Source organism: Oryctolagus cuniculus, chromosome 3, assembly GCF_051225735.1.
Source record: "Oryctolagus cuniculus isolate XC-2025 breed Fujian yellow rabbit chromosome 3, ASM5122573v1, whole genome shotgun sequence".
Lineage (NCBI taxonomy): Eukaryota > Metazoa > Chordata > Mammalia > Lagomorpha > Leporidae > Oryctolagus > Oryctolagus cuniculus.
Window position 1 is genome coordinate 30,505,362 of NC_142869.1, and position 10,510 is coordinate 30,515,871.

Here is a 10,510-nt window from a genome sequence, read left to right on the forward strand (position 1 = left end):
ATGTGGGAGCAAACTGTTGAAATCTTTACTTAATACATGCTAAACTGATCTTCTGTATATAAAGAGAATTGAAAATGAATCTTGATGTGAATGGAAGCGGGGAGGGAGCAGGAAAGGGGAGGGTTGCGGGTGGGAGGGACGTTATCGGGGCAGGGAAGCCATTGTAATACATAAGCTGTACTTTGGAAATTTATATTCATTAAATAAAAGTTAAAAAAGAAAGAAAGAAAAGCAGAGTTACAGAGAGAAAGAAACAGAGACAGAGAGAGGAGGGAGAGAGAGGTCTTTCATCTGTTTGTTCACTCCCCAAGTGGCTGCATTGGCCAGAGCTGGGCAGATCTGAAGCCAGGAGCTTCTTCTGGGTCTCAAATGTGGGTACAGGGGCCCAAGGACTAGGAATCTCTTCTACTGCTTTCCCAGGCCTTAGCAGAGAGCCGGATTGGAAGTGGAGCAGCCAGGACTCAACTGGCACCCACAAGGAATGCTGGCACTACAGGCAGTGGCTTTACTTGCTATGCCTCAGTGCCAACCCCTATAGATTTAATTTCTATAATTCATTTCAAATTAATAGATAGGATGTGCGGTATTATCATTTATTCTATACACATTTAAGTTCCACCAGAATTTTTCTTGGAAAAGCCTTCCTTTCCTCATTGAGTCACCATAGAATCTTTCTCTAAAATCAATTGACCAAGGGCTGTGTGCATGGTTAAAAAGCTCCTTGGGATATCAGCATTCTTTATCAGATTGCATGGGTTTGAGTCCTGGCTCTGCTTCCAATACCAGCTTTCTACTAATGTGCACTAGAAAAAACAGTACGTGATGGCTCAAGTACCTCAATCCATGTCACTCAGAGGGAGATCTAGACTGAGTTCAGCTGAGTTCCAGGCTCCTGGCTTTGACCTGGTCCCTCAGCCCTGGGTGCTCCCAAAATCTGATGAGTGAACCAACAGATGGGAGATCTCTCTCTCTCTCTCTCTTTCTCTCTCTCTCTCTCTCTCTCTGTGTGTGTGTGTGTGTGTGTGTGTTTCAAATAAATAAAATAAAATAAAGAATTTTAAATTGGTAATATATGGTTTGATGTATTTCTGGACTCAAGGTTTTAAAAAAATATATACCATTATGTTTTATTTCTTTTTTCAAGATTTATTTTATTTGAGAAGCAGAGTTACAGAGAGAAAGAGAAAAAGACAGAGGTGTCCAGCTGTTGGTTCACTCCCCAAATGACTGCAAAGGCCAGAGTTGAGCTGGTCTGAAGCCAGGAACCAGGAGCTTTTTCTGGGTCTCCCTCCTGGGTAGAGGGGCTTAAGCACTTAGGTCATCTTCCACTGCTTTCCCAGGTGCATTAACAGGGAGTGCTGGATCGGAAGTGGAGCTACCAGAACTTGATCAGGAACCTATATGGGATGCCAGTGCCACAGGCAGAGGCTTAACCTACTACGCCACAGAGCAGCCCCAATAAGTTTTATTTCTTAGAGCAGTTTTACATTTACAGAAAAGTAGAACAAAATGTGTAGAGTGTTCCTATGTACTTCCTTTCCACCTGCTTACAATTTCCTTTGTTGTTAACGTCTTGCATGAGTGGAGTTCATACTGGCATTGAGTAGTACCCTATTGTATGGATGTACCATAGTGTATTCATGTTGTTGAGAACATCTTTTTTGTTTCTAATTTTGGCAATTATGAATAGAGTTGTTCTAAACATTCAGGTTCATATTTTTGTGCTGACATAAGTTTTCAATTAATTTGGGTAAACACCCAGGAACACCACTGCTGCTGTAGATGGTAAACTCTGTTTATGTTTGTAAAAAGCTGCCAAACTGTCTTCTGATGTGGCTCCATTTTCCATCAGCAACCGATTAAAATTTCTTTTGCTCCATATCCTCAAAGCAATTTGATGTTGACAGTATTTTGGTTTCAGCTTTTCTGGTAGATATGTAATTATACCTCATTATTTTTTTCATTTACAATTTCAAAATGACATGATTTTTAACATCTTTTCCCATGCCTATTTGCTTCCTATCTATCTTGATGAAGGTTCTAAGTTAATATTTTACTCATTTTTAATTTTTCAGTGTTTTAATTTATTTTCATTTTATTAGAAAGGGAGAAAGATGGGGGTGGGGAGGGAGAGAGAGACTTCCACTGGTTCATTCCCTAAATGTCTGCAAAATCGAGAGCTGGGTAAAGCCAAGCCAGGAGCCTACAATTTAATCTATGTCTTCCACATGGGTGGCAAGGGCACAAGTACTTGAACCATCACCTGTTGCCTGTCAGGGTGTACATTATCAGGAAGCTGGATCAGAAATGAAGTAGCTAATACTTGAACTAGGCACTCCTATATGAGATGTCAACGTTTCAGTGGCTTAACCACTGCCCCACATGCCTGCACCTATCCATTTTAAATAGGTTGCTTTCTTTTCTATTGTTGAATTTTAAGAGTATTTTATATATTTTAGACATAAACCCTTTATTAGATATGAATCTGGAATATATTTTATCCAAATTTGAAACTTGTCTTTTCATTCTCTTAACAGTGTCAGAGAATAAATTTTTAATTTTAATAAAGTTTAACATCAATTATTCTTTCATGGATCATTCTTTTTGTGTTCCATCTAAAAACTCACTATCAAATCTAAGATCACCAGGGTTTCTCCTGTGTATGCTTTAAAGTTTTGTAGCTTTATGTTAAACATTTAAGAGCCATTTGAGTTACTTTTTCTAGAAGAGATAAAGTTTGTATAGATTATTTTTTTCTTTTTGGATCTGATTCTCTAGCTGTTGCTGCATCACTTGTTGGGTAATTTTTTCTTGTATCCATTGTATATCATTTGCTCTTATGTCAAAGATCAATTGACTGTTTTGTGTGGATTTGTTTTGGGCTATCTGTTCTGTCCCATTGATGTATTTCTTGGTTTTTTTTTTTTTTTTTTTTTTTTTTTTTTGCCAGTATCACATCATGGTCTTGGTTACTTTGGATTTATAGTAAATACTGAAGTTGATAGTGTCAGTCCTCCAACTTTGTTCTTCTCCTTAAATATGTGGTGGACACTCTTGTTCTCTTTCTTTTCCATGCCACTTTACGATAAGTTTGTAAATAATGACAAAGTAACATGCTGGGATTTTGATTGATATTTCACTGAATCTGTGGATCAATTTGCGAAGAACTAACAGCTTGACACTATTGGGTCTTTCCATCACTTATTTATTTAGATCTTTTTAAATTTCCTTCACTAGAAGTTACAATTTTCATCATATTGATCATATGCATAATTGGTTAGATTTATACCTAAGTATCTCAATTATTTGCTGATAATATAAATGCTGTTATTTTTTAAATTTCAAATTCCAATTACTCATTTCTGGTGGTTAAGGAAACAATTGAATTTTACACAATAACCTTGTACCCTTAAATGTTTTTTTGCAACTCCTATTACTTCTAGAAGTTCTGTAGTTATTTGTTGTTTATTTTAGTTTTTGGAATTTCCTACATAGACAATCATGTCACTTACAAAGAAAGCAGCTTTATTTTTATCATCTCAATGTGTAGCTTTGTATTTCCTTTGCTTGCATTAACTAGGACTTCTAGTAAGATGCTGAATAGGACAGATGCAAAGGGACATTCTTACCTTGTACACATGAAAGGATATATTTGCCATCCTTTAATATTTTATTACCAGTCTGTTACTTGTAGATGTAGAAGAAAATTCCTTTTATTCCTAGTTTCCTGAGTGTTTTATCATGAATGGAGATTTGATTTTTGTCAAAAGCTTTTTTTTTTTTCTGTTGATTATGAACATGTGACTTTACCTCTCTGGTTTCTGTGTCCTGTTTTTGCTGCTTCCAACAAATATTGATGGGCTATATTTTCATTTCATTTAGTACAAAACATTTTCTTAAACATTTCCTGTCTCTTCTTGTTTGATCTGTATGTTATCACTGAGTGACTGGTGTTGTGGCACAACAGGTTAAGCTTCTGCCCAAGATACTGGCATGTTATATAAGTCCTAGCTGCTTTGCTTTTGATCCAGAGAAAAACTAGTGACCTGAGAAAGCTGCTAGTGACCTGAAAAAGCAGTGGAGGATGCCCCAAGTACTTGGACCCTTGCCAACCATGTGGGAAACCTAGTTGAAGTTCCAGCCACCTGGCTTCAGCCTGACTCAGTCCTCGCCATTGAAATCATTTGGGAAGTGAACTAGTGGATGGAAAATCTCTCTCTCTCTCTCTCCCTCTCTCTTTCCCCTGTCCTACTCCCTCTCCATCTTCTTCTCTCACTATAATGCTGCCTTTCAAATAAATAAATCTTTGAAAAATAAATTATTGAGTTTATGATTTATTCTAACATTAAAAGTACAGACTTTTCTCTAGGCACTGCATTATTTACATTATGCAGATTTTGATATACTGTGATTTTATTATTTAATTCAAAAACATTTTTATTCTTAAGGATTATTTAACTTTCATAAGATAGATTTGAAATTTACTTGCTGTGATGTGAATTTATGTCTCATCTGGGCTAACAATGCACAAATAGTTAGAAAAAAACATTGTTTCTGGGTGTACCTAATGAGCATATTTCCAATCAAGTTGATGAATTGCGTGAAAAAATTACTCTCAAACAAGGAAGGCAGTCATCATCCAGTCATTAAGGACCTGAATAAAATGCAAAGGTGAGTCACTTGGTTAATCCTCTGCCTGCGATGCTGGCGTCCCATATGGGTGACGGGTTCCTGGTTGCTCCTCTTCCAGTCCAGCTCTCTGCTGTGGCCCAGGAGGGCAGTGGAGGAAGGCCCAAATGCTTGGGCCCCTGCACCCACATGGGAGACCAGGGAGAAGCACCTGGCTCCTGGCTTCGGATCGGCACAGCACCGGCCGTAGCGGAAGGAAGACCTTTCTGTTTCTCTCTCTCACTGTCTGAAACTCTACCTGTCAAATAAATAAATAAAATATTTGTAAAAATGAAAAAAAAGCATGCAAAGGTGGAAGAGGGGCAAATTCAGTCCTTTGATGGACATTCACATTCCTCTGCTCTCAGACATTCATGTTCTGGGTCTTAAATCAGTGACATTCATTGTGGTTCTTAGATCTTTGGTTTCAGTTGGGAGTTACGCCAAAGACTCCCCAGGTTCTCAGGTTTTTGAACTGACACTGAAACACATTGTTGACTTTCCTCGTTTTCTGGCTTGAAGATGGCACATTATGGGACTTCTCAGTCTCTACAATAATATCAACCGATTCTCATGTGTGTGTATCTCTACAGAAGTCTCCTATTTGTTTTCTTGCTCAAGAGAAAAGTATTCCACCGATAATCAATTTCTAATTTGATTCCACAGTGGAAAAGGTACTTCATATAATTATAAGTCTCTGTAATATATCAAGACATATGTCAAACATAGGGGCCTACCTTGGTTACTATGATAGGTCTTCAAAAAGCTCATGGAAAATGCGTATTTTGGCAAAAACAATGCATGGATTTAAAAATATTTTTGCACCAAAATGAAAACCCTTACCCATGTTATAACATTTCTGAAGAGGGGCTAGTTTGAGGTATGAAGAAGATTAAAACAATATTTGCAAAAAGCTGCCCATACCAGAACAAAATGAACTCTGCTAAAGTTGAAGTAAGAACAAACATCAAATTTATGGTGATGCCTGGGTTCCAGATTCATCTTTCCAGAAAGGTGAAGCCATTATGTCTTACAAAAAGTTTATTGGGACAATGCTCCAAAGAAATCACCAGTTTTAAAACATGAACTTGTTTTTTTTTTTTTTTTAAAGGATAAGATAATGTTGAAAATGAAACTCACAGCAACATGCCATTCACATCCATTTTCAAAGAAAAAAATTATATTTTTCTTGTGCTAATTGAAGAAGACCCATGAGTGGCAGCAGAAGAAAAATCACCAATACCATAGGCATCTCAACTGATTCAGCTTTTACAATTCTGACCAAAAATAAAGGTGGAGTAAATTTCCTGCTCTCTTTGATGGGTGCCAAAACTACTGTGTCCAGACAAGAATTGATCTTTCAATGGAAATTTTAAACAAGTAGGAACAAGAGCCTGAAGCATTTCTTCCAAGAATTGGAACAAAAGATGAAATGTGATTTTACTAGTAGGATCCCAAAGACAAAGCACAATCAAAGCAATCCTACGAAGAGGTGGAAGCTGTCACTAAAAGGAAAAATGGACCATCAAAAGAGAAGGACATGGCTGCAGTTTCTGAAATTCTCAAGGCATTTGACATTTTGGAAAGTCAAAAAATATTAGCATTTACCTTTTTAACAGTGCTTAAGAAAGGTACCCAAAGCTTCAGCGGAAAAGTGCCCAGGAAGGCATTACCTAAGATTCCTTCTTCATCATGGTAATGATTCTGCTCATTGTTCTCATTAAGTGAGGGTAATCTTGTGAGAGTTTAAATGGGAAATCATTAGCTTTCTACCTTACAGTCCTGATTTGATTCCTTCTGACTTCATCTATTTTTTCAATCTTCAGAATGCTTTAAAGGGCACAATCACAAAGCAGGAGATCACGATGCTTCCATTGTTAACTGAGTTTAATAACTGGTTTCTGAGTGAGAATCAATTACCCAGAAACTGCTTCTGCTCACACCACTATTGCCTCTTGACAACCAGCAGCTAGTGTCAGGTATAAAACATCTGACATCTGCTCAACTGCACCTGTCAGCAAAATCATTAGCTTTACTTCTTTCTAAATGGCAGAAAGTAGTGCAGAAAGTTTCCAAAACTCTATCTACAAGACTATGGGATATATGTATGTTCTGGTTTGGTAGTCCCTGCAGTGTGAAATGGCAGGATGGAGTTGGAATTAATGCCTGATGCTAATTTACCATATCCAAAGTAATTACATCACAATGTGTAAGAAAGTTGTTCTCCAAAAATGAGTCATTAATTTATAGTTCTTCTCCATATCATGTACAACTCAGCACTTCAAAAAGAACAATTTAATAATGAGATACTGCTACAGAAAATTAATGAAACTCCTTGTGAAAGCAGCACTTTTGTCTGTTCAATTTGAATGATAACTTCTCACTGGCCAAAGATTTGTTGGCTGCAACTCCGATGTCACAGAGCAATGTGGTAATCAATATAAAATGAGAATATCTACCCTTGTGAGTAACAATGCTATGAGGGCTCTGTAGAATGCATAGCAAAGCAGAGAGGATTATAAACACTAGTTGCCAAGAGAAGTGAAGGTGCTGAGAGTCAACTACAATAAGGGTGAGCAGCAGCATCGTGTCTCTCAGCTGGAAACTGAAGCTGTTTTCCTAACCACTGGAAAGGGAGCCAGAAGTCTGAGTACAATTATGCTGCAAAAAGAACAGGACTGAACTGCTCCTAACACAGAAGCCAGTTTTCCCCAAGGCCAATGGGAATAATTCAGAGGTTTTGTATTTTTCCATCAACAAACAACAGTGCTTTCGTGCTGCACTGAACCAGCCCTAAGTTATGGTGATTGCAATTGAGCATGCTCACACTTTGGACACCAATCATGGAGTTTCAACTCACCTCCAATTCTGCAGAGAAAGATTCAGGCCATTGGGCCGGACTGTAGCAGCTACCTACTCATTTTTCTTGTATAAAAGCAATATTGGTAACACTTGAAAGCAAAATAAATAATGAACACAAATAAAATTTTTCGAACACATTGCAGATCATTTTCTTTTTTATAACTTTTATTTAATGAATATTAATTTCCAAAGTACAGTTTATGGATTACAATGGCTTCCCCCTCCATAACTTCCCTCCCACCCGCAACCCTCCCCTTTCCCTCTCCCTTCCCCCTTCCATTCACATCAAGATTCATTTTCAATTCACAGATCATTTTCAATCTCTTCCTAACTTCTCAGACTCTCATCATGGCAAAATTACCCATGGCCTCCCCCCCACACACACATTCCTCACTCCCAAACACCAACACACATTTAAATAATGATCTCATACAAAAAGTACACAACATAAGGAAGAAAAACATTTCCGGTTTGAGTGCCATTTTTCAAAAATCATAGTGCTTGACAAGGTCATAAGATAAGGTCTTCTAGTATCTAGAGGCCAAGTAATTTTGCAGTGATTTTTGTGTTACTCTGAATGAGTCTTTGTTTTAGCTGAGATTGGAAAGTCAGAGATAAGTGAAATTTGACATAAAGAAGAGTGTCATAAGCCTCCTAGTAACTTAATTTGCTCTCATCACTTTTTGTGAAATTCCTAAGGGAAAAGAAGGAAAAAAATGGAGTAACCATTCTATACTCCAAAATGTATTTAAAGATACATACACTTTCAAAGTAATTCAGTGAACAATATCTATTAAACTGGTACTTTTTTTTTTTTTTTTGACAGGCAGAGTGGACAGTGAGAGAGAGAGACAGAGAGAAAGGTCTTCCTTTTCCATTGGTTCACCCTCCAATGGCGCGCTGAGGCCGGCGCACCACGCTGATCCAAAGCCAGGAGCCAGGTGCTTGTCCTGGTCTCCCATGCGAGTGCAGGGCCCAATGACGTGGGCCATCCTCCACTGCACTCCCAGGCCACAGCAGAGAGATGAACAGGAAGAGGAGCAAGCGGGACAGAATCCAGCGCCCTGACAGGGACTAGAACCCAGTGTGCCAGCACCGCAGGTGGAGGATTAGCCTATTGAGTCACGGTGCCAGCTAAACTGGTACTTTTAACAGTGATCAGTATAGTTGTGCATTATTTGTTTTTTAAACGCTTTGTTTTGAAATGTTTTTAAATTTACAAAGCAAAAATTATGAAGCATAAGTACAAAGTGTTCTAATATACTCTAGGCCCATTTTCCCTATTATTAACATCTCATATTAGAATATCTGTCATAATTAGTGACCTGTCCCAGCTCCCCCCCCCCCCTTTTTTTTTACTTCATGAAGAATTCAAAATACTTGCTGGCTTACAAGTTCAAGGAATTAGCCGGCGCCGCGGCTCACTAGGCTAATCCTCCGCCTTGCGGCGCCGGCACACCGGGTTCTAGTCCTGGTCAGGGCGCCGGATTCTTTCCCAGTTGCCCCTCTTCCAGGCCAGCTCTCTGCTGTGGCCCGGGAGTGCAGTGGAGGATGGCCCAAGTCCTTGGGCCCTGCACCCCATGGGAGACCAGGAGAAGCACCGGGCTCCTGCCTTCGGATCAGCGCGGTGCGCCGGCCACGGCGACCATTGGAGAGTGAACCAACGGCAAAGGAAGACCTTTCTCTCTGTCTCTCTCTCTCACTGTCCACTCTGCCTGTCAAAAAAACAAAAAACAAAACAAAACAAAAAAAAAACCCCAAGTTCAAGGAATTAATTTTTGTTTTAAATATAATTGAATTCAAGCATATTTTCCCACAAGCTTCTTTTAAAATCCAAGTCAATATTTGGGATCTTGACCAGTTTTGTTTAAAAATTTGTAAGTTTCACATAATTATTTATTACATAATCTTTAAACTTTATTCTTATAAAAGTGTGTTCATAGAAAGTCAAAATAATATTCTTTATTGTGTTAAAAATGGAACCTGAGGAAGTAAGTGGATGAAGCTATCTCATGGTCATTTCACTAAAATATGCTAAAGGTGCAGATAGTCAAGGTTGTAAGTAAGGGAGAACTTCAAAATTAATCTGCAAAACAAGGCCCCACTGTAAGGGAGAAAACCATTGTATCAGTTAATAGGTTGATATGATAAAAAGCAATTTCTAAAGTGTGTTTCAATTGACATTATTTAATTCGTGTTTATCCTATTAATAAACAAAGTGAACATTATATTTGTTGCTTAAGAAAAGGTGTTGGAGAGATAAAAGTATATCATTATTATTATCATGAACTAACTGTAGCTATTTCTGCAAGGAATGCTTTAAAAAAAGATTTTATTTATTCATTTGAGATATAGAGTTACAGAGAGAAAGAGGGGGGGGGGAGAGAGAAAGAGAGAGACAAGGAGAAAGGTGTTCCATCTGCCAGTTCATTCCTCGGATGGCTGCAATGGCCAGAGCTGAGTCAACCTGAAGCCAGGAGCCAGCAGCTTCTTCCAGTCTCCAATGCATGTGCAGGGGCCCAAGCACTTGGGCCATCTTCCACTGCTTTCCCAGGCCATAGCAGAGAGCTGGATCAGAAGAGGAGCAGCTGGGACACAAACCAGTGACCCTATGGGATTCAGGTGCCACAAGTGGAGGCTTAGCCCACTATGCCACAGCACCTGCCCAAGGAATGTTTTTTGTTGTTGTTGTTTGAGACGGATCTTAAAGACAGAAGGGCATGTGCTTTTCATGAGGCATTCTGAGACCCAGATTCAACAATGACAGCCATTTCAGTTCCTAAGAATAGGAATAATCCAGCTATCACACCAATTTCAATGTGAGAATATGTAAGTAACAATGGTATCAATATTTGGGGACTAAGTGTAAAGTTTGCAATTGTTGAAGTGTGAATTGGACATCATTCTCAGTAAATTTCTTTCCTATTAAATATACTGTTTCCTTAATCTGAATTTCATTTTGGATCAATTGAATTTCTCT